Source organism: Alligator mississippiensis, chromosome 9 (assembly GCF_030867095.1).
Source record: "Alligator mississippiensis isolate rAllMis1 chromosome 9, rAllMis1, whole genome shotgun sequence".
NCBI lineage: Eukaryota > Metazoa > Chordata > Crocodylia > Alligatoridae > Alligator > Alligator mississippiensis.
In genome coordinates this window covers 66,750,324-66,778,226 of record NC_081832.1, presented here as the reverse complement: position 1 = coordinate 66,778,226, position 27,903 = coordinate 66,750,324, and the positions used below count along the sequence as shown (strand labels likewise).

Genomic DNA, 27,903 nt, shown 5'->3' with positions numbered 1-27,903 from the left:
TTGAAATCCTGGTCAAGCTTTATTGAGGCTGAGAACTATGCTTACCAAGAGGAAAATGCAAAGTCTTTTCAGGAGGATTTTACAACGTGGTTCTATTTGGAGTTCAGCTGTCCTTCAGCCCCCATTCTCGAGTCTCCTTTGTGAATGGAGATAGCTGGATAATCTGCCCAGTTCTGGCTCTCTCTCTCCTTTCTCAAAACTAGTCCCCCAGTGGTAATCAGGAAGACCTCATAGGGCTGCCTTCTATGCTGGAAAAGAAGCCAGGTGGACTGGGGCAGACCATACAAACCTGTCCCATTTCCTGCAGAATTGAGAATGGGCAGAAGATGGTTAGTAAGAAGAACATCTCCTGCTGGGGTGGAGGCTTCAGTCTTAGTGCTGTGGTGACCTCTACGTGTGCAAACACAAGCTGGGATAATGGACACAATGGCGTAGTTTGCTTTTGCTGAGCACGAAGCTGGACAGTATGAAACACCCCCCCCCCCCCCCCCCCAAGGCTCTGGCAACTGTAGATGCACAAAAGCGCTTTTGTTTGTCAGGCTCTATCGATGTTTAAATAGACCTGGAGGAAGTACAAGCACACGGTATCAGTGCCTTATCTGAGACCATGTTTATTCGCACATATTCATCAGTCACATGAGTTTACCTTCCTACGCCACTGCAAAGTTTGAAATTTCAAATGTGTCCCGGGGATGTGGCTTCAGTGCTGCTGGAGTCAATGTCTGTCATGCAGCCAGGGGAGCAAAGTTGGTTTACTTAATTACACAGCTGTGGTATTTTTGAGAACATGCTTATAGTCACTGGAGACTAATTGGCTCAAATGGTCAATGTGGGAAGGTGCACAAAGAAAATAAGATGACTGCCTGGGACTGCACTTGTAATGAGTGTTAACTGCCCACAAATCATGTCTGTAGCATGGAGTTGCTCTTTCATGGCACTCTGTTGAGCTTGGACTTTGGCATAGCTAGAATCCCTATGGAACATGGAGCATTTCTTTAGCTAGTCTGGCATTCAACTCCACAGCTGTAATCTCTCAGGTTTAATAGGGAGTTCCTTAAAGCACTAGGGTATGACAGACGTGTGCATGGAAATCATGAATTTCACTGTTCAGTTCTACCATTTAATGAGCATTCAGATGGCACTGAGTAAACTCAGTCCTGTCCCAATATACGTTAACTTAGTGTAAAACTATGGGGGTATTTGGGACTGATCTCTGGTGGTTTCAGAGCCTTGGTAAGGCATGTGGATGGGACTGTTTTGGGTTGTCTTGGGACATTCCATTCTCAAAGATTCAAATTCGGGGATTGGTACAGTTCTTACCTGTATCTAACAACACTGCATCATGTGTAAGTCTCTAACATGTTGGCAGGTGACAGAAGTTCTCTCCAAGCTGTTCCTACAGTTTGGGGTTCTGTGAACCCAAATTCTGATCTCTCTGCTTCCTTCTACTACCCTATTCCTGACAACAGATAATTAACTGATTAATAACTTGTGGACCAGTCAAGTGGACTAACCCATCATCATAGTTCAAATGGTGTGAAGGGCAGAGAACAAGCAATTGATACAGACCCTGACAAGTACATTTAGATTTTCAAGTATATGATGTAATATGTGACATGGTGGGAATTACACAGGGTGGGAACATAACACTTCAAAAACACTTTTTATTTCTTAGGCTATAGAGGTCCCTTTATGCCTTTTCTCTATCTCAGGTAGGTATAGAGCACCAATCCCTATGGTATCTCGGTGTCGAGAGAGAGAAGTCAATGAGATACTAGCCTTTTCAAAGCAAGGTGTGTTCATGATAGTAAATTCTGTTGCTTTATATGAATTGCTATAATACTTGGACTGTGTTAACAATTACCTAACCATGGCATTGAGGGAGCCACTGCTGATAATGGACAGCACAGCTCTGAAGGGAGGGGAGAAGCATTAGCAATTCTAATCATATGGGATTGTCCTATCATTAGGAGCTTGTGGGAATACATATTCCATTGCTATCCCACCATTTGTAGGTGCTTGGGTTATTTTCTCAAGGGATCTCAAATCTGTAGACTTTCTTAACCATTATTTACTTTGTGCTGTTTGAACTGCACTATGAATGATCTGTTCTCACCTCCACAGGTAATCCTTACTCGCAGAAGCTGTCTCATTGATCAAGTGCAGCGTTGGGGCCTTCTTGTGATGTCATCTTTCACATTAGTCTGACTAATCTCCAGGATTGGATTAGTGTTACTGCTTCAGCGTAGGAGACCCCACATCTCTGACTAAGAGCGGATAGAGGCCAAGGATACATTACCCTGGAGAAACTTAGTCAGAATGCCTATTTTAAAGGTAGCTATGTAGCTGTCTTTCAGTATAGCCGGTTTAAGCTTATCATTTTCCCATACACACGTAAGCCATATACGTTAGCTAAACTTCGTGCCCTTTTAAAATTCCATATATTATGACTGAGGTAATGTTCTATTCTGAGTCTTGTTCTTTTCTATGATATTAAAGATGGGAAACATTTGGACTGATATAAAATTTTCACTTCATGAGGAAGTGATATCAAAGAAAGCAATACAGTGTTAAGAATGATGCTGTTACAGAGCAGAGATGAAATTATGCTCTGAGTGAGCATTGCAAATTTTGTCCCATCTGTGTGAAAAGTGCTTTCCTTACATTGAATGGAAATGAGTGGAGGGTCCTTTAATGGGGAACTGCTATATTTCTCTCTTAGTGATTGTCCTCTCTACTTCTGTTTAGGAATCCAAGGTCATCATAGCAAAAGAGCTATGGTACCAAATGTGGCATAAACTAACGCAGGACTGTCTTGATTGTAAAGGATGCTATATTTTAGCTTTGCCAAATGGCCTAGCTATGATTTTATACTCTGGCCTTACCTGCTGGAGGGTCTGATGCAGTGCCCATTCAGGTTGGCAGGAAGATGGTTGAACTAATCGGGCAGTTGATTGGAGTGGCATTTCTAGAGCTAGCCAGTGCTCAATGGCACCTGACAGGTCACTGCAGTTAGCTGTGTGTGTCAAGGAGGAAGCAGCAGCATTTATTTTGCCCATGGTGGTAAAATAGTCAGTGCTGGCCCTGGGAACCAGCTCTAATTTAAGTAATGAAATCTCTTGTTTATGCTTGAGCACAGCTGGAGTTGTGTGGGATGGGGAGGGGGAAGCACCTCCAGTTTTACAGCGCCAGTTGGATGGGGCCTGGGAAGAGGAAGAGGGCCTCTGCTCTCCAGATGTGCTTGCTCTCGGTCTGCATGTGTTTCTCTGTGCGTCTCTCTAGTCAGGAAGTGAACTAATGAGGATATGTTTTGGAAACTGCGACTCTGCCCCACAATTGAGCTCTGAGAGCTCTGCTCCTTGTAATCCCCTGTATTGCAGCTCTATCATTAATCTAACTCTGGCCTCCTCTGTTTGTGCAGGCCCGGGAGGGATTAATTCTCAGCGTTACAACTCTTGCCTTCAGCTGGAAGGGAGCTGCTGACAAACCCACTTGATGTAATTTGCTGTATGACAGAGGGGGTGAGCTGGGATGAAGCACTCACCTGGTGACTAGCACCTCAGTGCTGGCCGCTCCTTCACCTCCTGGTCAGGTGAGCAAGTTTGGATCCCACAGGGAGAGATGCTGAGAAATCAGACAGAAGCTGGATAAAAGCAGGGAGGGCACCCCAACTTGTTCTCCCTGTAAATAACACCTCAGTGTCATGTCTGAAGAAGAGGGCAAGGATATCCTTGATACAACTTCCCCTCCAAAATCTCTTGAACTTGGGAGAAGTTGAGATCTTAGCTTGGTGAGGAAGCCCCCTTTCTTGTGAGTGTGTGTTTGCTACGTAAGATCAGGACTGGTCCCGTGCCCCACTGAATATACTACTATAAAGCCAAAAATTTGGCATTTCCCACAGGGTTGGTGGACTCTTATTGGTGGTGTCCAGCTGCAGTAGCAGCCCAGCAGGACAGCGGGCGATAGGGTCAAAGGAGTATAAATGTGGGTTACAACACCTTTGGCTGCCTTCACTCAGACTTGGGCTGATCACAGCTGGGTTAGACTGGATGCTCAAGTTCATACTTATATGGTTGAATTTGTTAGTATACTTCTTTCAATCCGTCTCATGCTCATTCTTGCTAACCTACCCTGTATTTAGCAGGCAAAGGCTATATTAACTGAACATCCCCTGAGTTTACAATAACACAATGCAGAGACAAAACATTCCTGTGTGTGCCGAAGATTTGGAGAATGATAAAAAGAAATGCATCTTGGACCAGCCCCTTTTCAGACCAAAGCAGCTAGAGATCTGTAATTAAAGACCCAGTGGCTGTAATCGGGAATGGGTTTAAACTCAAGGTCAAAATCCCTTCTGGCACTTCCTTTTCCTAATAACCATCAACAAAAATCAAACAAATCCAACTGGCTCCAGCCACTAATCTGTAACAAGCAAAGGTCACAGGAGTGATAAGAAAGTAGAGAGACCACAAACAGCATTGCTTAAAAACATATGTTTGAATGTGTTAGAAAGTGAATCCCGGGACAGCAGAGAGCAACTGCTGCAATTGGACTTGAGTGCAGTGTTACTGACAATCCCGCTGTCAGCAGCAAATTGGGGAGGGTTTAATGCCAAACCTATTGTATGGGGACAGCATGTGACAGGAAACATGTTCTATTACAATGTAAATGTGTCTGAATTTGAGATTCCTTTGGGCTGAGTAATGCAGGGACAGAAAAGAATTTCATTGTTTAATGCAGGGTCGGAGAGTTGTAGCTGTAATGGTGCAGGCAGCGTGGGAGAAGCAAGGGGGTTTTAGTAGTGTCCTTTATTGGTTTGACTGTAGTTGGGAGGGGTGTTAGATGAGCTTTCAGGTACACCATGCCTTTCTTCTGGTGCCCAAAAAGCTTCTTTGACACCTCTCCCAAGTACACAGTTGGCCCAATAAAAGGATGTTGCCAAAACCCCCTTATTACTTGTATGCTTTAATGCAGTGATGTAGCAATGAATAGTGTTGGGGAAGTTTTAAGTTCCTGCTGATCTTCAAACCTATGCAGGGGCTGAGTTGATACAACCCTGACTCCATAGCATCTTCCAGTTGCAGACCTCAAAGAGTTTTTCAGGCATTAATAGACTGACATATGACAGCTGCCCTATCACACCTGAGAGAGACATAACTGAGTGGTACATGAGGCAGTATACTCCAGCATTTCCTAGAGCTCAGAAGACAGCCAGCCAGCCAGAGTGATTTCACACATCTGGCCAGGCCAATTGGTGAGCAAAAAGTGTGTTGGACCAGTTATAGGAGCCAGGTACCAGCTTAGGCCCCTGGTTGGCAGGAGTCTGAACCATATTGTGCAAAGTCCGGACATGGCTAAGTGTGCAAAGCTAAGAGTGTACCTTTGTAACTTTTGGACTTGCCTTTTCTGTGTAAATTGCTGGGGTCAGTGGTACACTTTTGAGCTGAAGATAGTTTGTGAAAACAATTGCCTTGTGACTATCAGCATGGCCAGCTGAAAGCAGCAAAGCTCACGGGCTTCTCATTTGTGGTACTTATACAACACAGTTGTCTTACATAAATTGAAACAAAAGGTCATGAGTTTGAACACTTGTGAAGTTAGAGTAGAGAATAAAAGAACAAAGCATGAAAACAATAGACCCAGCCTAGTGTTTGCTTAATTAATAGCCCTGTGAGTAAATGGAGAAAGCTGACAATTACTGTATACTGATTATATCTACAATAGCCATGACACTTCACTGTTAGCAATAACAGTAGCACATTAATGTAGTCAGAGTGCTGGCTTCATAACCACCATGTCTTTAGGTTGGTTTAAAACATAGGGTTGCCACCATTTTCTCCTTTCCATAGAGTTAAAGTGTAGGGGAGTCTTATCTGGTTTGTGGTGTAATAAGGTCATGCCTTCCCTGTCCTTTGCATATTGCTAAGTATTAGATGTGGGGTGGGGGGGGGGAGAGGGGTCCTAAGGTGGTCCTGCTATGGAAAACAATGGAGAGCAATTAGCCCAGATGACTCTATTTAGAATGGCAGTTGCTGTTAAGATTGGTTACAACAAGATTTTCCCCCATTGCCATCACCAAAGAGAGCATGGCTGAGTGACTTTCTTTAGGAAAAGAAGGCTGAGTGAAGGCAAAGCCAAGGAAAAGGCCATGGCTTTCCTGAACCCTCTGGAGAGGCCTTGCTACAGTTATTAACACTGTCAGATCTTTGGGGCAGGAGTTGTCTCCTCCTCTGTGTACAGTGCCTTGCACAATGGTGCCCTGTTCCTCTTCTGCTCTTAGGCACCAATCAAATAAGCATTACTAATCATATACAGGCCTTGGTTTCACCCACTGAGAAACATCAGTATTTTCCTGGATAGAGACGAGAGAAATCTTCCCACAAGAAGGTTAATTTTTGTGTTGATTTTGGAGGTCTTTAAGAGGAGGCTTGACGATTACCTAGCTGGGGTCATTTGAGCCCAGTTTTCTCTCTTGCCCAGGACAGGGGGTCAGACTAGAAGATCTGCAAGGTCCCTTCTGACCCTACATCTATGAATGTATGGACATTTGCTCTTCATTTTAGTGAGAAACAAAAAGGCTTCACTTTTACTGCAGCAATCCCGTATTAGGGGCACGAAAAAGCCTGGCAGCCTGAATCACAGCCTGCATTCAACAGCAGGCTTTCCAAACCAGTAGCATCTCAACCTAAAACTCTTTGAGTGAACTGAGAGAAACTAAGATGGCTAGTGCCATCTGCAGCCCGGGTCCATTCCAAGCAGATCACCTCTTTGTACAGCTCCCTTCCAAGATAAGGAGCAGAAAGCTTCATTAACTTGTCTCTTTATGAGTTCTTCACCTTTTGGTGCTTCTTGGTGTTTATCTGCAGCTCTTTACTGCCTCAGCTACTTAAGACTAAGGCTTAACAAATTATGACAGACAAAGAAATAGAGGCTGCTGAGGTGAACCTCTAATCTCATTTAACTGCCAGAAGGTTGCACTCTGCCACTGACCTATGTCCAACCCAATTACCTCCATTCTAAAAAAAAAGGTTTAAGGGGCTTGCTGGCAATAGGACAAGAGATCTGGTTTTCCCCCTTGAGAATCATTAGGGTTAGTGGATATCAAACTATGGAACTGTTTGCTAGGCGCTGACTGCTCTGTACTGTACAAAATACACAATGCAGTAGTGACCAGACAGTCCCTTGCTACTGTGTCACTGACTTCACCTGGAGGAATTAGGTAAATTCAGAAGACCTCAAGGTCCCTGTTCCATGTAACTTAGCCTAACTCAATAGGCAAGACCTGCTTGGCAGTGATGTCAACTTGGATTTCTGGACACATCCTGGGAAGCAAATCATTAAAAGGCTTAATGGAAAAGATATGCTACAAGGAAAAAGGAAGCATGGGGACAAGGACAGGGCAAAGAGACCAGCAGTCAGGATGGAAGTCTGGGCAGTGTAAAGGGGAAAAGAGAAATAACAGAAGGCAGCTCTGGAAATGCTATCTTTTTTCTTTGCTTTAAACAAGTGGTGCCCAATCTTTTGGCCTTGCAGGCTGGATAAGTGGCATGGGGCCAGTTTGCAGGTCTGATCAGGCTTTACACGTCAGGATCAGGCCCCATGCTGCTTCTGCTTGGCCCTGTGCCGCTTTGTACCCTCCTTCTCCCTGGCCCCCCACTTTGCCCTGCAGTGCCCTACAGCAGCCCGATTTGCACTGCATGTTCAATCTAGCGTGCAGGGCTATGCTATCTGGCCTTCAGGGTTTCCCCAAGTTTGTAAATGTGGCAGCAGGAATGGCAGTTAGCTGCCACTGCTTTCCCACTGCCAAATTTTCAAACCCATTGGGGAATCCGGTGGGCTGGATCTTGCCAGTGGGCCAGGGGTTGAGCACTCCTGCTTTGAACAAATCCATGACAAAGTGGAAAGCTCAGAAAATTCAGTCTCCTATCAAGAGCACTGAAAAGTTCTTTTGTGGTAGGATTACTGCTTAGGCTAACAGAAACCATGCACTGTTTATCCATTTAACATCCTTGGTATTACAGCTCTTTCTGACTTCTATGTTCATGCAGTCACTGCTGCTAGACCTGTGGAAGGGAATGGTCCTTCTCTCGAGAATGGTCTCAGTTTTAGGAAGGTGACATGTCAGAACCCTGTTCTGTAACCAGAAAGGATGAGATGCTTTTGATATCAATGCAAACCCAGCTCCACACTGGAGACTACCAGCAGAGAACACTGAACCCAGAATGAGCTTGGCCAAGTTTGAAAGCAGTGAAGTCCTGCCCAGGTATGGCTGTCACTTGTGGCCCTGGGCAAAATGATGTAGTAGGGAAAGCTGTGCATTTCCTGGGCTTTCCTGTCTGCCTTTTTGCACTGCACCTCTGTCAGAGGAAAAAGTCTGTGCTGGAACATAGGATTTGCCTTAAAGAGGCTGAGAAAGGAACAGAAACAGTACCCTTCCCCCCCATCCCAAATGCCTTAATACGCTCAGCATTGTTTTGTTTCTGTACTTAAGTCTTGCCTGGCTCTTTTCCTCATGCCACCATGTTTGGAATAGTCCCTTCCTTTTATGCTGCTAGTGACCTCCTATTCTTTCAAATGCTTTCCCTTCTTCCATTCAGCCTTCCCCACCTCAGCCATTCTCTGATCCCACTCCCATACCTGCCCACAGCTGGATTAAAATGTACCATATTCAAGTGGCAAGAGGTTGCAACCTTTTGGGCTCTGCTTTGATGAAAAGAAACAGCAGCTTTGCCAATGTCTTTCCCCTGAAAAGTTACATCTCCCCCCAGTCTCTTACCCCACACCCCCCTCCCAAACTATTCTCAGATGGTTTGATAATGTCACACACTGAATAATTTGCCTGTTGGTTGTGAGCAGGACTGTGATGTCTGCAAGGTACTGTGTACTCCTTCAGACACAATATCAGAATCATCACTGTGGGAAATCCAGTCCACTCAGAATAACATACCTAATCTCTTGTTCGTAAAAGTTAATTTTTTGCGCTGATCCTGAATGGGGCTAAAAATCTGCAGTTCCTACAGAAGGCAGTGATGCAGGATTGGGCTCACTGAAATCAGTCATCTCTTTGGATCAGACCCTTGATCTTTGAGCACCTTGGTCACGAGTGCAAAATCCTCACTAGAGAGACTGGCTCAGTTTGTGTGTTTAAAAGGAATAATAACAAAAAGCCACCTTTCCTGTTGCAGATGTCAAAGAAACAAAAACAATAACAGTCCTCTGCCAGCACTGAAGAATCCAGTGCCAGAAGGGAGCCAGCCGTGGGATTTGCAGGTACTGTGCATCTCCCTGGCAAGCAGGAAACTTACCATGTTTCTGAAATGTCCAGGAGAGAGACAGGCTGCCTTTCTGATAAAGTTAATCATTTCCTAATGCTAATAGCATGAGAAGCCGCCAGAAAAGCAAAACAAAAGCCTGTGCTCCAGTCCTGTACGCTTTGGTGCCGTTCCCTGCTTTGCTGGGCTTCCTCAGCTCACCAAGCAGTGCAGGCCTTTGCTTATAGGGGCTGTTAATTCTCCATAGAAATGTGCAATGAGGGCTAAAACGCTCTGCTTTCCCTGAAGCCAATGAAAGCTGTGTCAGGAAAAAATTGAGGATTGAGCCTTTCTGGACTCAGGAAATAGCCTTGGCTGGTGAGTGAAGAGGCTCGTGATGTGCTCAGAGCAGCAGGCCTATGCTCCCTTTCTCCCCTGTGCACTCAGGAGCATGGGGTGGCTGGGGAGCCCCAGAGGTGTTTTGTTCTCCCTGGTTCCATGGCAATGCCCAGGCCTGGGAGCTAGGGCCTGAGGGAACTGCTGCCATGTGCAGTATGCACTCCCCAGGGCCTGAGTAAAATCGAATATTTCTTGGAACTGTTTTAATGAGCACTGCACTTGGCACCTCCTTTTATAACGAGGAGCAGGAAAAGCAGGCAGCAGCAGCCCAGCAGTAGAGGGAGCCAAGGATGTGGATGGGGCAGCCGTTACTGTGGAGGGCCCAGACTCTAATAAGGATCCACCTGACAGGAATCGGGGGTCTCTATATGTCTCAGAAGCTGTGCTCATGGCCTGGTGGGCTTCCCATCTGTATCTGCAGGTTTTTAGCATAGGAAAGTGTAATATTACCCTTTAGTATCAGGCTGAGAATCCCCGCTAATGAGAGAAGCAGAGATCTCTTGGCATACAGTCAGCTAAACTCTCATCTGCTGACCAGTCCGTCCAAGTTAGACACGTGTCCAGTGTGCTGCTTGCTGCCTTTCCTACTGGAACGGGAGTTGCCTGAGCCTTGGCTCGCACTGCTAGTCAACAGAAGTCACCTGTTGCCGCTGGTCTGTAACCTCCGTGCACACATTTTGATGTACGTTGACAAAATCCAGCCTTTCTACAACCTGAGTACAGCCGCCACCCAGGTGACACCTGCCCTGTCTGATCAAACGCTTCCAGTAAAATGCCCATGAGCATGCAGTCCAGCAACACAGCCATGTTGGCAGCTGTAAGCCCAAAGCTCTACCCCTCATGTGCCAGGTCTTCTTCTGGGAGAAACCCTTGCAATGAGAGAGTGCATTGTTAGTGGAAGCATCCCAGTGCTCTCATAGCAACAACAGCAACTAGGAGCTGACAAAAGTTGTGCAGGCAAAACATAGTCCTACTCTGTGACTGCCAGTCCCTTGGTTGCTGCCATCCTGATGACAAAAGTGGTTTGTTAATGCTGAAGTGCAAAATTGCATCCTAACCACGTGTCGCAGCTGGAGGGATGTTGCTTCGTGCCCTGGAAGAGAGTGAGGGTAGGCCATATGACTTTTGGCCAGGAAACACAAACTCTCAGACTGCTCATGCATCATGGTTGGAATTTCTATCCCTCACTCTCTCTCCTGGTTCCTCTTCTCACCGTGGACTCTATGCCTGAGCTGAGCTGGTTATGTGATGCTCTAGGAGCTGTGCCTGCTCAGGCTTTCCAAATTAGGCAGACTGAGCCTGCTTCCTCTTGATACTACACCATTAATCAAGTGGATCAACTGAATTATTTCCACTCCACAGCTGAAGAAGCCAAAGCACAAAGCAATGAAGGTTGCCCAGTGAGTCAGTGCCAGGCGTGGAGACAGTATCATCTCTCCTGACCTGCAGGACCTAGCTGCCTCTCCTGAGCCCAATCACTTATACAACCCAAACCATGCCCTTTTCCCTGAAGGTAAAACTGATGTGGTAGAAGAAACATTGTGGCTCACTGCTGTGCTTTCATCCATGTACTTGGTGCAAAGCATTGATGATCTGAAACCAGAGAAATGCTATATAGAGCATAGCATACTCTCCTGACAGTCAGATGCATGATTGACTCTGTCATGAGATTACGGTCTTGTGTGGCTTTGTTTCTGAGATAATTGTCCAGTATGAGAAGAGATCAGAGTACAGTCCAGACTGCCTGCTTTAATAACCCCCAATGCAAGGGTGCCTCCTCCTATTGCATTATAATCTTATCTCTTGTTTGTTTCTGTACTAGCAGAGAAATGCCCTGAGTTACACCCAGCTGTTGAGCTTCTAGACCAAAGGCTACTGTTTCCTTATTCAAGGAACCAAGGGGTATTGGAGGGTTAAAAGGCTTGGCCCTGCCATGTGTGTTTAAAAAAACAAGGCTGACTTTGCAGCCTGCTGGCTCCATCCTGACTCCATCCTGCTGTTAATAGAGGACAGAAGACCACTTAGAGCTTCCTCTTCACCCCATAACAAACAGCAAGTAGCCAGTCCCCGAGGCCTTCCTGTATCCCACACAGACCCCGCAGCAGCATGCTTGCTGCCTACTTTACCAGCGCTAGAGATCAGCTGAGCTGGAGCAATCTGTGCAAACAAACTCAGCAGCATCCACTGCCCTGGGCCAGTCTGAGGCAAGGAGTTATAAAGGACTAGCTCCTCTAATGATATGTTTACATTTAATCACTTGGGACCAGGTCTTGTTCCTGTTGGAGGCCGTGAGCGCTTTGCCCCAACGCTCCCTGTTGTACTTCTTTGCCCTTGCCTAGGATCATCTGAGCATATTTTAACCTAACTAATTTCCTGTTGCTGCATTGGCAACAGGGCATTGGCAGTGCTGTTCTCCTTCCTGCTCTTTAGTTCTTTAGCTGTGGTGCATTGCAGGGGAGTTTCTTAGGCTGCCCTGTGGCTGTGGTGTGGGAGAGTAGAGGTTCCTGTGGGCCCTTTTAAAATATAGTTACCTGTGAACACAGGAGACTGGATTATAGGCCCTGGGAAACTCTTCTCAGTCCTGTGTTCTTGGGGTCCATCTTGCTTTATGCCCCTGTCCACTTCTAGAGCAGGGAGGCAACCCTTTGGGCCAGTGTGCCACAAATTGGCCCTGCACCCTTCCTAAGTCCCATTCTGATCCCCTTCCTCTGTCTCATCTGCTGCTCTTCTTTCTGCTTTCTACTCTGTGCTCCCTGCCCCATCTTCTGCTCTGCCCCATGCCCTGTGCTCCCCAATGAAAATGCAGCTCTGCTTTCTGCTCCCTGCCCTGTGCTCCCTGTTTGATCTGCTGCTCTGTTTCTGCTCCCTGCCCACTTTGCTGCTTTACTTTCTTCTGCCTGTCCTATCTGCCACTGTGCTGCCTGTCCTCTCTCTGATCTGCTGCATGCCACGCAGAAGCTGCCCACGTCATTTGAGGCACCTGTGCTGCAGGTTGGCCACCCCTGCTCTTGAGGGTGTAATGATGACCATATGGGCCTCTCCCACTTGTCATCCAAGTGTGGTCATGCAAGTCCCTGGGCACAAGGACTACAAGGAGACAATGACACTAACCTCCTCCCAAAAGGTAGGAATATGGTTTGATGCAGGACCATGGTTTGCATGAGCCAGCAGTTCTCAGCCTTTTTGAGGCTCAAGGTCCCCCTTGGAAAATGCCAGCTCTTAGTTTTTTCTCATTTTTTGATTATAGAAAAGTATGAGAGCAATTATTCTGTTGCAGAAACTCAGAAAGCCCACAACAAGTCAGAATGTTTTTAACGCTGTGGATTCCCATTCAAAATCTCTGGCTTTATCTTGTGATTTGTGTTTGCACACCTAACAATGCTAACATTGCATGGCACTCCACGGCACCTTTCAAAGGATCCCAAGGCACCTGAGGGTGCCAGGAAACCTTGACTGAAAATCACTGATGTAAACAAGTGAAATCGCTCCACATCCAGATTCACTGGCCTGTGCAGACAGGGTAACTAGTCCTATTTACCCAGCTTAGGGATGCCAGCTAGAGGAGCAGGTGGATGCAGGATGAAAGCATGGCCTGTGATGTTTAAAGATGGAGATGGTCATTTCTCCCTTTAACCGCTTCTGGGGACAGAGACGAGCAGCTCCTGGCACAGAGGGGTTTTGGTCCCAGACTGGGGCTCCTGGGTGCTATAACAACACAACTAACAAATACTAATGAATGTGCTGCTGCTATTTGTCATGGGGACTCTGGAAGCTGTCATCCCCGTTAAATGCCTGTGACTTGTGCATGAGACAGTTTACGGGAAGTTCCTTGTTTGTTGTTAGAATGCTGTATTGTCTGAAACCCATACTCAGTAATGCCCCGTTAGGTTCCCTAGCTAAAATTCAGGGTCTTGGAGGTCACTCCTGTTAGGAGAAGCTGGTGTTGAAGTCAGGTGCTTTTGATGCAATCTGTTTATGTACCCGCTCCTTGACAGCAGAGGGAATTCAAGCCCCTTTCTGCCTGCGTTCTCACTCAAAAGATCAGCCTTTGGGTTTAACTCCTCTGTTATTTAGTCTGTGTCTAGGCTTCTTTCTCTGTCCTTTTCCATAGGCTTTTACTCTCCTCTATCCAAGCTGCGTCTCATCCACTGTTATGCCCTTTTCCCGAATAGTACCTGGTGGAAGTGTCCCTGCCTAGAGCATTCCTAGGCTGGCTTGCATTTGCCTTTGTTTTGGGCAGTTTCTTACAGCTCCCTTAAATGTGGGGCAGCAGTCCCATCTGCCGATTCACGGGTCAGAGTGTCTTAGTGTGTCTCGGGCTGGCTCAGGGTCATCTTCTGTTCTAATTGCCAGTTTCCATTGGACTCAGCGAGAGCAAGTGGTTGGGCCTCATTTTGTTGATAATGGAGCTGTGACCAGGAGGAAAGCCCTACAGACAGGTATCTAAGGGAAACCCTTAGATGCCTCTGGTAGAATAGGATCTGGTATTTAGTTCTTCCCTCCTTCATCTAATATTTTGCTTCAGTAAGCAGAGTAGATTAAACTCTGTAGGGTTTGCACAGGAGATGGTACAGAAAATAAAAGCACTTTGTAGTCATAAGTCTAGTCATCAAGTTGGGTGTTTTCTGAGCATTTGAAATAATCATATTTTGATTGTATTTGATTTGATTGACTTGCCCTCACTAATGGAACAGGGTAATGCCCTTCATGGGAACATCTAGCCAAGGATATCAACTTTTTACACGCTAAAAAACTATCAATCTTTTTAACACCCGCCTCCTGGTTTCCGGGAATCTGGTTCTGTCACCAGAAGCAGTGGATGGGGAAGATAAATGGTTCTAGCCTGATTAGAAATTTCACTGATTGTCAGCAAGTGTTTGAGCATGACTCTTGTGTTTGCAGCTGGTAGAACTGGAAGTAATTGGCACCTGTGCTCTGCCATTGGAAGGAGTGTGGAGGGCATGACAGCAGTATATGCTCCACTCCTAGCTGAGTTATGCATTTAGCACTAAGCTGCAAGATGACCAAGCATGAGTTGACCCTGCTAGTTTGGCCCTGCAAGTTCTGGTAGCCTCTGAAGGAAAGGAGTTGTTCATGTTTGGGGGGATAGCAGGCAGACAGAGTCCTATAACATTGCAAACAGTATTGAAAAAAAGGTTTCTATGCATATGGCAGCCAGGATACTGTGCTTAGTGTAGTCAGCCAACTAGAATGAGCCCCAGTCTCTGGTGTCTTCTCTGGTGTCTTTCTATCTTGCTCATGTTGTGAGAAACCCTCCTGCCTGTGAAGACCTTGCTGACTATCGCTGCCTTCTGCTGAGTCAGTTCACCACGTCGAGGCTCTGCCTGAGAGTGGGTGAGAAGCCTCTCCAGTGCTCCCAGGAAATCGGAAAGCTGTCGTTGTTGTCAGCAGTCCCTCAACATGAAGACAAGAGAACGTGTCTTCTTTTAACGTGGGGATGATTTTGAACATCAGCAACCATATAATGCTTTGTGGGAAGAAGACCTTAATCCAATGGCAAGGAAAACCTAGAAGATTGGAGGCTCCTATTTTGCTGTAGCCTTCATCCTTCTATTTTGCTGTAGTCTTCAGTGCCCTGGCAGCCAGTGTGAAGCATTCTTCATCTGCCTGCTCCGCCTCTGAGAAATTTTATTTTTTATTTTTGGATCACTATTAGTCTGGGAACTTCGCTCTTGAGTTTGCTGCCATGGGTGACCCTACAGCAATGCAAAACTCCAGACGGCATTGCTCTCAAGGTCATTGGTCTCACACAAGTCTCTCTACCACGTCATGGTTGCAGTCTATGAGCTGTGGAGCCTAGTGAGCTCTGCATCAGTGGCCCCTGGCTTCCATATGACCAGCTCTGTGCTGACCAGTCCTACTCCAACACAGCATCACCAGCCCATAACAACTGGCCTGGTGTTAACATAATTTTTTATTGGACTTTAAAATTTGTTCAAGATGATTTTGAATGTGTTTCATTGAAATGTTTATGTAACAATAAGAGGACAGTGGTATTGCCAAGCTGGTCTGTGGCTTGGACCAGGGTTGAATGTGGTTTGAACTGGTAGCTACGGATTAGAATGAGTGATGTCATGCCCTCATTTTCTTTGGTATGTTGTCTTGAGCATTTCCCTGATGGCTTATACTAGAAATGGTACCTACCAGGATATACTGAGACCCAACTCTCTAAGACGTCCAAGAACACTGCTAGGGAAAAAAATTGTGAATGGAACCAGTAAGTCAGCTTTTTATAGTTGCTTAGTAGTTCAGCTTTTAGTGGCAAGCTGGAGTCTTAACAGTTTTTATGAGCAAGTGGACAGAGCTCTGTGTAACTATTACTATTATGTGTAATAGCATCCAAGAGCTTCCAGGACTACCTGCTGGCTGGTTTCCTTCCAGACAGCGGTTTATAGCTGGGCTTTCAATAGGGCAGGGTGCCTGAACACTAGATTGCACAAGCTGCTTTGGCCTCTTGCTAGAAACCTTGGGGCAATGTCTGCATTTCTAAGTCAACAGGCATCACTTGTAACTACGAAAATGTAGGTGCTGAGCTCCCTAACCTTTGCTCATCTGTCTTGATGCTGATGTTTAACCCATCTCCCTGGTGAATGCTCTACCCACCAGGGCACAGGCAATTGTGGTGCTCTTTACACCTCTTAGAGGGAGGCCCGGCTTCCAGGCTGCATATTTCATCCAGTGACTGTGGCATGGAAACCCGTGGATCTCCCCCAAACAGAGGAAAGAACCAAATGCAGGTTTCTGACATTTGCAGCAAGTGCTCTAACCACTGGGTGACTGTAAATGAAAGGGAATACTAGTGGCTTCACTCATAGTTTAGAAGAAAGCAGCTCCCTGCCCCCTCCCTTTTGCGTGGAGGCCAATCCTTTCCCTGTGCATTAGCTGCGCTGTGAGCAGGCCTCTAGATGGAGTTCCTCCGTGGACCGAGGCAGGTGAGCACCTAGTTTGGCTATCCCTCGGGGGCAAGGGGGCTCTACAGCGCAGTCTGTGACACCCAGATGCTTCTGAGCATGCTGAGAGGCAGGATGTTAGGCACCAGGGAAGCTTTAGGGTCCAAAGGTGCTGGGCCTGTGGAGTCCAGGATTAGGCAGCAGCTGAGGGGGATTTTTCAGGATTGCAGTTTGGGATTTAAGTATTTACATTCTGCCTAAGGTCTACTGCATACACTTAAGTCCTTTATTGGATTTTACTCTAAGTGACTTGTCCAGTTGCCATAGCACAACGGAGAAAATCTGACTGAAAACTGAGAGAGACCAGGGGAGCCCACCTCCCTCTCCCCGCAGTCTCTGGCATGGGTTGCCTTCTGCAGCTGAATCAGCAGGGCCATGGATCAGCACAGCTGCTCCTCGCTGACAGACAGGGTTTTGATACTGCCTCTTGTTTGTGGAATTTGGTGAGGAGCCTGAGCCTTTGGACAGAAAACAGGGGCAGGGACCTGGGGGGAGAGCAGAGAAAAGCCTGACAGAACTGAGAGAGGAGAAACCGAGACTTCAATAATAAATAGATAAAATTCCTCCCTCTATTGACTTCATTGGGTTCATTCCAAAGAAGTGGAGGCCTGGCACAAGGAGGGTCCTCATCCTTTTCAGTCAAGAACCTTATAACCTCCCTGTGGGATCTGAAAATTATGCTGGGTTCTTTTCTTACATTAGCCGAATCAGACCCTCACTTATTCAGGTCCCTTGTCTCTAACGCCCCCAAATCAAGTCATTGGTTACATCTGCCTAAACCCCCAGCTTGGCTGCACAGGTGCAGGTGGGAGCTTCATTTGATGAAGTCACTGAGAACCCTTTTTTTGTTTATTTCTTGGAGATGCAGAGAGAGGAGCACAAATCCTAGCTTGGTTTGCTAAAAGGAGTTTGCTTGGCTGATAGTTAATGGCAAGTTGAATACGCTAGGTATGGGGGTAGTAAGAGACAAACATGAGACTATCATGTCACGTATGAAGACCCACTTTTCAGGGAAGAACTGTAGTTTACCTTAAAAAAAGATTGCAGCAAAGACCTCCCACTTTTGGCTCTGACTCTTGCTTTGCCTGCTTTTGGTAAGTTGTTTGTACTGTTTCTTTACTATAATGTGTACTCTTTTTTGTGCTTGTGTTCAATTCACTGTGATATTTCCTTTCCTGATTACAGTTTGTTTGGGACAAAGCTCCTAAATCACTGGGAGCATGTCACTGTCTTTTGAGTTGGTAAATCTGAGAAGCTGGAGTGGGTTCCAAAAACCTTCTGGTACAAACTCCAGAGACGGAAATCGGCAAAAAGAAATGTGAAGTGGATATGAGGGTGCATCAGGCAGGCAGCATAAACTGACTGTTTTTGGCTGCTTTATTGTTGCCTGTTTTGCAGCAAGTGCTTTATCACACAAGCATGATCCATTACTCAAACGCTCTCCAGATTTCCAGCATTTTATAGGCCCAAACTTCCTGAATTTACTGTGAATTACCTCATACATATTTTAAACAGAGATCATGAACAGCTGACTGTATCTGATGGATTGTGTTGTACAGTTTAAAGGTACACAGTTCTTTCTGATGGCTCTTTCCTAACCTCTTATTTCCATGCGACTGCTTCATTTTGTAAAACAGATCACATGATCCAAATGACCATGCAGGTGTCATGCTATGCTCATGTCACTTTGCCATGAGTGACAATCAAATGGTTAATCCTACTTTCCTTACACAGAAGTATATTTTAAAGTTCTGCAAACACCAAGTGAAGGGATGCAATTAAGGCAGCTCTTTTTTTCTTTTTCTTTCTTTCTTTTCTTTTTTTTTTTTTGGAAAATGCAATACTTCTATTAAGCAATCACTCTGTTTATGTCCCTACTAATTGAAGTAAATTGCTTTCTGCAATCAAATTGGGAAGTTCCCTTTCCGATCATGATTCGAGTTGGGCTCCAGTTCCTGATTTCTAGTATTTAGTCTGCTTTTAGTCTTTCCCTTTAATTAATTTCATACATTCAGATGATTTCTATAAGCCTGCAGTTGTTTGGTGGTTTGGATGATTCTGTTGCTTTTAAAATCTCCCCGTAGGGTTTTGTTAGGGCTTTTGTTTTCCCACTTTTTTCTCTAGCTTGTGTTTGCTGATGCACTGTTGAGGTACAATTTGAATTAACCTGGTTCTTGGTTGTATTAATTTATCAAACACAGATGATTTCTGGAGCCCTGAAAGTGGGCCATGCTGAGTAGTTCTGTACCACAATTTCAGCAGTATGAAAAATATTTGTAATCTGGTCCAGTAGAAAATTACTATTCCAGTTTAGAAGTTAAGAACATCAGTCGGGCATGAGTCACTTCTATTTGCTGTGGCTGCAGTTTTTCCCTCGCATTAATCTTATGGTCTATCTCTGCTGTTACAAGCTGAAGAGGAGAGAGAAATGCTAACCATAATGTAAATGCCATCTTCTCCATACTAACAGAAGCTCTTGCGCCGCTTGAACTGTATACTATTGTTAGCATTTTTTTACCACTCCTTATAGTATCCAATTTCTGGCCCAAAACACATTGTGTTTGCAATTTCTGTGTTGCTAAAGAGAGGAAGAATAAGGTCTTGTCTATGCATAGACTCATCCTGGTTTCATTTAACTGGGGCAAAGGACTATTTCAGATTCTGACTGATTTGTTTTGGTTGAGTTTAAATCTGTTCTCAATTATAATAGAATAAGCCACCCATGAACTGAAATAAGGATGGGTTCTGAGAAGCTTCTGCCCATTTAACCCAAACTGATTTTAATTCCTGGTTATAGTAAAATTAGTGTCACACTCTGTGGGTGAAAGATGGTTGAGTTGGTAATGTGCCCTCCAGGCCTGTCTGAAAACATCATGCGGGAGGGTACCTCTCTAGATAAGAAGCCAGTGAACTTTGGCCCTGATACAGCCCCTTGATCAATGAGAAGGTGGAAGCATGACTCCTTAGTATGGTTACAGTAGCCTTTTCCCTGTTCACATGGGCAAGAAGGTAATTCCTTAGTACAAAGGACCACAGTTAACCTTTCCAAGCCTAGTAGTGTTGACCACTGTTCTTTCACAGGCAGGGCCATTTGGGTACATTTCTCTTGCGTAATTTCAAACACTAGGCCCTAATATAAGACTGACTCTTCTTCTGTAGGCCAACGGGTGCTGGGGATGTTGCCCAGAAAATGAATTTAGCCCAAAGGAAGTCAATTGTATCAATCAACAGTGTCCACCTAACCAGTAAGTAGCACTGGGTTTGAATATATGTCCTGGAAAGTCCTCCTCTAAGCACTAAGAAAGGAGCTGGAAGGAGTGGGATAGGAAGGAAGAGGGTCTGGAGTGGAAGTGGAGAGAACCGAGTGTGTAGAGAATCTCTGAGGCCTGGGATTAAGACCAAATTAAGGGCACCTGTTTTCCTAGATTGATAGAGCAAGTTTCTCTTACCAGGATGAGGTGTAACCCATCTATCAGATATTAAATCAGTATAACGTACTGGAAGGGTAGTATGTTGGATACGTGGCATTTCCAAGAACATTGGGAATATATATGTCAAATTTCTATCCATAGAAAACATGACCACACATAAGTAAATGTGGTAACCATTACATATTTAGCAAGCTATACCGCATGCTGCTGTTCCGGTGCATTTATACTAGTTAGTGGTGGAATTAAATTAGAATTTGTCTTTGGCTAGAAAAAAAGGGGTATTTCCACATTTAACCTCTGGATGTGTGTCCAGAGGAGCTGTCCCACTTTTGGCCTCTCTCTTTTGAATGCCCAGACCAATACTGGGGCAGATCCTTGGCCTTTCTTTCTCACTGCTGTATGCTGCTCCTACACAACAGGAGCTAGCAAGGATTCTCCTAACCTACTGGTGTAGAATTACAATAACTGAGGATATAGTGGGGCAGGGTCAGAGCACACCACTGTACTGTGGGTGTGCTGGGCTGGCAGGAGACTCAAGTTCATCGCAGTCTGACAATCTTGGTGGAATGATCTTGGGCCACTGAGGGCTTGCTGCATTCAGGAAGAGTTCCCAGGTGATGCTGACACACACAAGGCTGGTTTAGGATTGGGGAAGATGGAAAGATGGCTCAGAGCTACCTTTGTCTTACTCCTGTCATTCACACAATGTGGATCAGTTGCAGGGCTGAGGGTCAAAAGTACCTTGCTCCTGAGTTTCAGAGGTGCTGAAGATCTCTCAGCTGCCACTGATTTCCCCCAGGAGCTGTGACTTTTGAGCACTTCTGAAAGCCATGCACAAAGTATCCAAAATCAGGTGCCTTGAAATTGGGACATGCGGAGTCCCAGCCCACTCTTGAAAGCCTTGTCCCTTGTTGCCTTTGGAGATGACAGACGCATCGCAGACACAGAGCCTTCCTTGGCTTTATACGTGGAAGCCAATATGATGCAGAGGAATGAGCACACTCAGGGGCATCTGGGAGTCCTGTGCTCTAATGCTGGTTCTGCCAAAAATAAAGTTAATGCCACTGGGCAGGTGCTATCTCAGTTCTTCAGTTTACATATAAAGCAGATGATACTTTCTTATCCAGCTCACAAAGGCATTGTGCACGTTGAGTAGTAAGTGTTGGTTTAGTGGCTTTGCATATCAAAGCCAGATTCGTCCATGAGGTACCTCTGTGGAATGTCCTAGGGCTGAATTAGCCATGTTACCCTGCCGAGCGCTTCTGTAGACCAGGCAATGTAACTGCTCCGTACTCCTGGTGTGAAGACCGCGCTCCGGCTCTTCATTGCTACCTGACTGTTCTAACCCATCACCTCTATGGCCCCTGATCAAAAGTGAAGCCAGTTGCACTCTGCCATGAAACCTGTTTTCCAGTCACTCTTGAGTGATTTAGAATTAATTTTCCTGGAGCAGTTTCTTATTTCACAATGACATGATCAAAACATTGGAGTATTTCACAGGATCCTACTTCTTGAGGAAGGAAGGAATCTGAAACATATGGCAAGTTTGTTTCCATTTGTGTTGCTTCTGCCTTCCTTCAAGCCTTTGTTCATCTGCTCCAATTACAGCATCTAAGTATAAACTTAAAACGGAGGCGAGGCTGGATTTGTGGGGAACATATGGACAAATGGAAAATAAACAGCACAAAGAATTCCTGGCTAATGAGCTCCTGTGTGATAAGATTTTACCAAAGAGACAGAGGTCTCTGCTTCAGCTAAATCATAGAGCAGAAAATTCCACTCAGCAGCCAACAACCCTTGGATTCCAGAGATTTCCTCCACCCTTGTTAATCTGCCTTGGTACCAGGGGTGGTTGATGATTTTGTCACTAGAAAGAAATCAGCATGGGTCTTATCAGCAGCTGGTGGCAGCCTGGGCTGGAGAATATTGGTGGCCTCTCTACAAAACTAAATGGAAGCATTTTGTCAGAGTGAAGTTGGGAATTTATGTGCTGGGATCCCCTCTTCTGGACTCACTGTTTCAATATGAAAGTAAAGCCCTGAGGAAAGGCTATGATGTTTGGGCTGTAGTGTTACCCATGGCATTTGTATCTATGTTGCTAACTTACTGGTCAGAGCCAATTGTCCAACCTGCAGTGCCATGTGAATGCAGCAACCTTGCTACCAATATAGGAGCTAGCCTGCCCAAAGTAGTGATATGCTTCGGGATGCCATCTGCCAGAGTAAGCTAGCAATATAGACATGCCTGTATATCTCTTTTCCTCCAATTCTGCAGTCTTTCTTCACTCGTCCTTTCCGTAACTGAATGAGGAGCTGGATAAATGACAATTGGCTGTAGCTCAATGAGGGTAAGACGCAAGTGAAAACCACTGGTGGGAGAAGCCTTGAACAAGCATTTAGGACATATTCTAGTCTCTTCAAAATAGCTCTCAGGCCCAGGCTCCTCTTTGATTTGTTGATTTTTGGGGGGGATGTTGAGTTGCAGCAGGACTCTGTACTTGCTTTCACATGCCATAGCTACCCAGAAAGTTGCTGTTGTTCTCCCTAACAGTCGCCCACATCTTGGTCTCCTCCACAACACAATCATATGGTCTACCTGGGGACTCCAGCTACTTGGTTAGTATCACCAAGGGGCAAGTGCCTGAAAACACATTACATCTGCACTCCAAGTGCTTGCTTCCTGGTGACTTCTGGGTTCTAGCCACAGAGACTATCTTTAAAGACTTGGATGATCCAGGACCCAAACGTCCAAGAGATTAGCTGCCTACCCTTCAGGCCAAACTAAGTCATTTTGGAGGCTCTTGCTATTGGTTCCCAAGTTAACTCTATTCAGGAGCAGATTTGTAAAATCCAGCTGGATGAAATGGGTGTAGTAGTTGGAGCTGGGGGATGTTTGTTTTAACAGTGACAATGATTATTCCTCTCTTCTCCCAATTTGTATAGTACCTTTTATCCAGGAATCTCAAAACATGTTAAATCTGAACTGAGGTTTATAACATCCATAACACCAGGATGGCTACACTGGGGTCATTCTATCTGCTGCTGCAAGGAAATATATCTAGAGTAGTACAAAGCAGCTTTTCTACAACACAAAGCAGGACAGCAACTGTTCAGGACATGAGGAATAGAATCTCATGTTACTAATAATGTAATGGGATATTACGAAGGCAGGGATGAATTGGGATTTTGGTCAGGAGATTGGAGTTAACAAAGATGTGCTTCTGAATAAAGCAATGAGAATTTTAATGACCCAAAATAGCAAGGGCCTCTCAGTGTTCAACTTTAATCAACTATAATAAGTATATGTCTTATCTGGATGGTGGCTTCTTCCCCAGAAAGGCAGCCACTAATGTCTACTGAAGCACTGAGTTGGTGCTGACTTTTTACATGAAAAACACCCACTTCCTCTCTTGGCCTCTCTCTCAAAATATATGAAATTCATTACTCCAGTTGAACAACAGGAACTCAGTCCTTCCTCTTCAAGTTCAAGGTTCGTGTCTGTCTTTCTTCCTGACTGAAGTTGAGACATTTCCTTATACTGGAGGCAATAGATATTCTTTTGGTTTTGCTATTTAGTTTGTGGTTTGGTTTCTGGTTCAATGGCTTTTGGGTTTTATGGTTTCTAATTAAAGTTTAGTTCTTACACTCCCTAGCTTTGCAACCCAGGAGAAGTCTCTTGGGGCCAGATGTTAATAAGCACCCAAATCCAACTGAAGTCAATAGAACTATATTTTGATAGGATTTAGGTGCTTTAATACCGTTAAACAGCTGGCTGTCTATCTCTGCCTGGGTTTCCCTAGCAGGTGTGCATGTATATACATTGCTACAATAAAGTAGAGGCTATCTAAGAACTTCCATATATTATTATTGTTTTGAGTATAGGAACAATGTTGATGGCCTTTGTAGAAGTCCAAGACCTGGGAGTTCTTCCTTGCAGGATTCTATCAGAAGTAATGGGAGAGATGGAGCCTCAAGGAAACTAGCACTACATGATAGCAGGGGAGTATGATGTAATATACCCACTAGCCATCAGCATGCTGGTCCCTGCAGCATTAACAGCCCTTGATCAGCTGATAGACTACTGGGCTACTTACACAATAGACTACTGGCTCCCAAACTATAGGTAGTCTTCAGGGAGCTGCCTGCTCATATGATGCTGGCCTCCTTTTCATTTATTGGTACAGGCTCCCAGATTTGTCATTTCAGAGAAGAGCTTGGAGACCTGTAAGAGTAGCTGGAAAGGAGGAGGAGCCAGTTGGCAAGTCTCCACATGTGGCAGCTGGCTTCTGTGAACACAAACACTAGTGGCAATGGAGCCACCAGCTCTCTGTGAGGGAGGAAGGAAAAGAAGAGCCAAGTGATATGTGTAGCATGTAAGAGGGAAAGAGAACCAGAGAGAGAGGATGATGCGAATCGCACAAGGAAGAGAGAAACAATGGACAGGAGAGAGAAAGTAACATTTTCAAAGTAGACAAAATGCTTATTGCAATCAAGATGGCTGAACTCTTTCCTAATAGCATACCTCCACAGAAACAATGATTGTTGCGTTGCTACATGAACAGAAGCAGGTGACAGAGCAGGTGAATTCTGCTGCTCGAATGTGGCCCATGAATTAGAGCTTGGGGTGTAGTATGCTAGGGCTATTGGGTACAGATTAAGGCACAGCACAGTTGGAGGGAAATCTTGCAGTCTGCTTTTGAGATCCAAAAGAGTTGCAATGAAATAGAAAGAAGCATTGCCATGCTGTGTTTGTAGGACAGGGATAGAGCATAAAGGCATCTTTCACCCCTTTTGTGTTTTCCCTGGCCACAGTACTGTTTAAGCATTAAATCGCTGTGACCAAAACAAAACATCAGGTTTTGATTCAGCTCAAAAACAATCCGTTAAAATCAGGAAAGCAAACTGGCTGTTTGTTACCAGTTTAGGCTTTTTTCCAGGGGGAATTGGAATCCTTTCATTGACTCAGTTGAAGAAAAATAGATCAAGCAGGGAGTGAGCTGGAACAACGAAGGAATGTCCCGGGATTTCTTTTTCCAAGTCTAGACGTGGAAGTTATGACAGCCTCGGGATCTGTGGAAATTCCTCTGTGCATTGTTACTAGGCTGAGGAAGTGGTTGAAAGTTTAGTTTTTCGTTTATACATTGCAGAGTGGGGGGCCACTTTCCATCTATTAAACTGACTTGCAGTAATGCCATTGGGATGCCCTGCATCAGGCTGGTCAGGGTGCAAACAGTTCTGTAGGTGCTTTTAATCAAAGTTTATGTAGTGAGCAAGTGAATTGTCCAAACTCCTATTCTTATTTCTAGGAGGAATTCCCTTCTCCCCACCCCAGTTCCAGGTTTGGGGCTGATGGCACAAGGCCTAGTAAAATAAGTGGAAACATTTTTCTATTCCTGCTGGTATTTCTTTTTGGCAGCTGCGCAGCACAATCAGAATTTGAAAGGTTACATTTTCAATCCGCTCTCTTCTCTGTGCAGGACTCTTGCCATCTGAATAAGAATCTGTATCCATCTCTAACCCTGTGATATATATTGTGGTGTTAAATTTTCATTGCTTATTTCCAAACTCCGTTGGAGCCATGAGTCAACAAAGAGCCCGCAAGTCCCCTCAGGAAGATTATAATTAGCTTGGGGTGGGGGGAATTTGAGTTTAAAACTGTTCCAATTATTTGTTTTCCTTGTTACAATATAGTTTTTTAAAGCGTGTCTCTCTGGATAAACTTTGCTCTGCTGACAAGGCTGGAGTCTTATGAGGCTCGAAGGCAGGAAATGAAATAGGATGCACAGTCCCTGAAGCCTTAAGTGTCCCCCTGGGGAGGCTTTCCCTAGATCAGCCAGGAAGTGAAATATTGATCAGGTCTTGCCAAGAAAAATTCTCTCTAGAAAATCCTCTCTCGCACTGAGCTGAGAGTTGGTGGTTCTTGCATCCCTACTCCTTGCCTTAACTTTTTTTTTTTTAAGAGGATTATTTCACCCCAGCTAACTCAGGAGCATCGCACCATGTTCTTTGCAGACTGTAAATTCGAAGACAATCCTAGACAAGGTGGTCTCTGTCTACCCCGTTCAGCCCATCTGCACCCCCCATCCTGAATGGAGCTGTGGGCTGCTGCTTTCACACAAACACTTATTCAACAATTATTTTAAGTGATTATGCTTCTGGCTGCACTTTCTTCCTTTCGGTAAGAGAGGAGGATGGGGCAAGCAAGAATAAGCTGAACTCAGGCGGGGGGTGGCTCATTTCACTATTTTCTGCTGTCTAGGTATGTGTGGAGCCTGCATTGCCAGGGTTTCTGGGCATCTTGCCATGTGAGGTAGTGCAAGGCTATTTCCCCCAGCCTACAGGTGGAAAATCAAGGCATGGGGAATTTAAAGCGACTAGCCCAAGGTCACACAGCAAGTGAGTTTTGGAGGGGAAGTTAGATATCCAATCTCTCAAACCCCAGTCTGGTGCTGTAAGCATAGAGCCATCTGGTAGCATTTGTCCAGGGTAGGTAGTCCTGTCTCCAGCATGGAATTCACAGTTTTAAAGAAAACCCAGTTCATCCTTTCCATTTCACAGTGTTCATTCCCAACGCTACACCATGTCCAAGGACCAAAATTGCCTTCCATTTAATCTCGGAGGGTATCTTCTTAAGTGAGAAGGGTTTGATATCCCCAAATGCATGGGGCTATTTCTGTCCTTGACAGTCTCCAAAATACCTCCAAACACCTTTCCAGTGATGGCTCATCCTTGACTTGGAATCTATCAATGGACACTAGTTTTGGATTTGTTCAGTCTCCAAATGCAAAACCTTTTATCCTGCTCTTAGGAGCTGATTGGATTTCAATATGACTGGAGTGAAAGGTTCCCAAAACCATAGAAACCCAGTTCCAAATATTGGTGACCAGTGCCAGAAAAACTCTCCCTCAAAGGATAACTCAGTTGAGGGTTGCTTTTTGGTTTTTTTTTTAGTCAAGTGACTTTTGCACATTGATAATGCCTGTGAGAAGTGGCAGCAGCAGTTCTGTAAAATATGGTCTTTTAAGAGAGAGAAGCTTCATTAGCTAAGTATTCTTTGGGAGCAGGCAAGTGCCCTGCACAATGATTCAGTGTGTTGTTATGAGCTCAGTAGTACCGAACCATTTTTAAGAGGGCCTTTTTATATTGTTTTTCTTTCCATACGTGGTTTATTTTTGTTCTAATATTTTATTATAATTTCTTCCTATGGTCAGCAAAGTGCTTTGGAAGTTAATGTAAAACAGTCTTGCATTCTGTGTGTTTTGGGTTATTTGTTTAAGCTTTTATTAGGCTTGTCATGCAAGTCATCAGGCAAAAATGTAGAAGAAAAAGGTTGTGTGGTTGTACTGGGGAAGGAAAACAAGATTCCCTGACACCTGATGTAAAGGAGTGTTCCTTGTTTTCAAGGGAAATGAAATGCCTTGTGCAAGGAAGCTGTCCATGTCCTAGCTGGTACCTAATAATTTGTTACAGCTCTCAGCCAAGGCTGCAGTATTGTGTATCACAGTAACATGCTGACTCCCTTCTATCCTTATTAATGTTCTGAAGTTATCCAGCTCATCTGGCATTCTGCATCCCTCCACTCCCCGCTATTGCTCAGAGCCTTGGAACAAGCAAACAAGAGACAGATCCTGTAGAATCCGTACTAGATATTTTCACTGAGTCAGTAAATCCCAGCAGAGACCTGCAGAGACCTCGGGAAGTTTCATGAATGCCAGAGGGTTATCAGTGCAGTACAGACATGACCAGAAGAGCCTATAGGTAGCTACCTGGATGTCAGGTCTCTGGGGTTTGATTTAAGAAGCTCCCAATAACCTGGAAATAACATACGAGTTCAAAACCTTGGCTTAAGTGT

At 45.0% G+C, this 27,903-nt stretch overlaps 1 long non-coding RNA gene across 1 annotated transcript; it reads right to left on the bottom strand.

The window, feature by feature from the left end:
- On the bottom strand, positions 1-9,340 carry LOC132252493 (uncharacterized). The gene is made up of 3 exons (XR_009464411.1): positions 9,306-9,340; positions 3,545-3,681; positions 1-301 (listed from the first exon to the last, which is right to left on the bottom strand). It is a non-coding gene; the product is annotated as an uncharacterized LOC132252493 (long non-coding RNA).
- Positions 9,341-27,903: the final 18,563 nt, after the last annotated feature.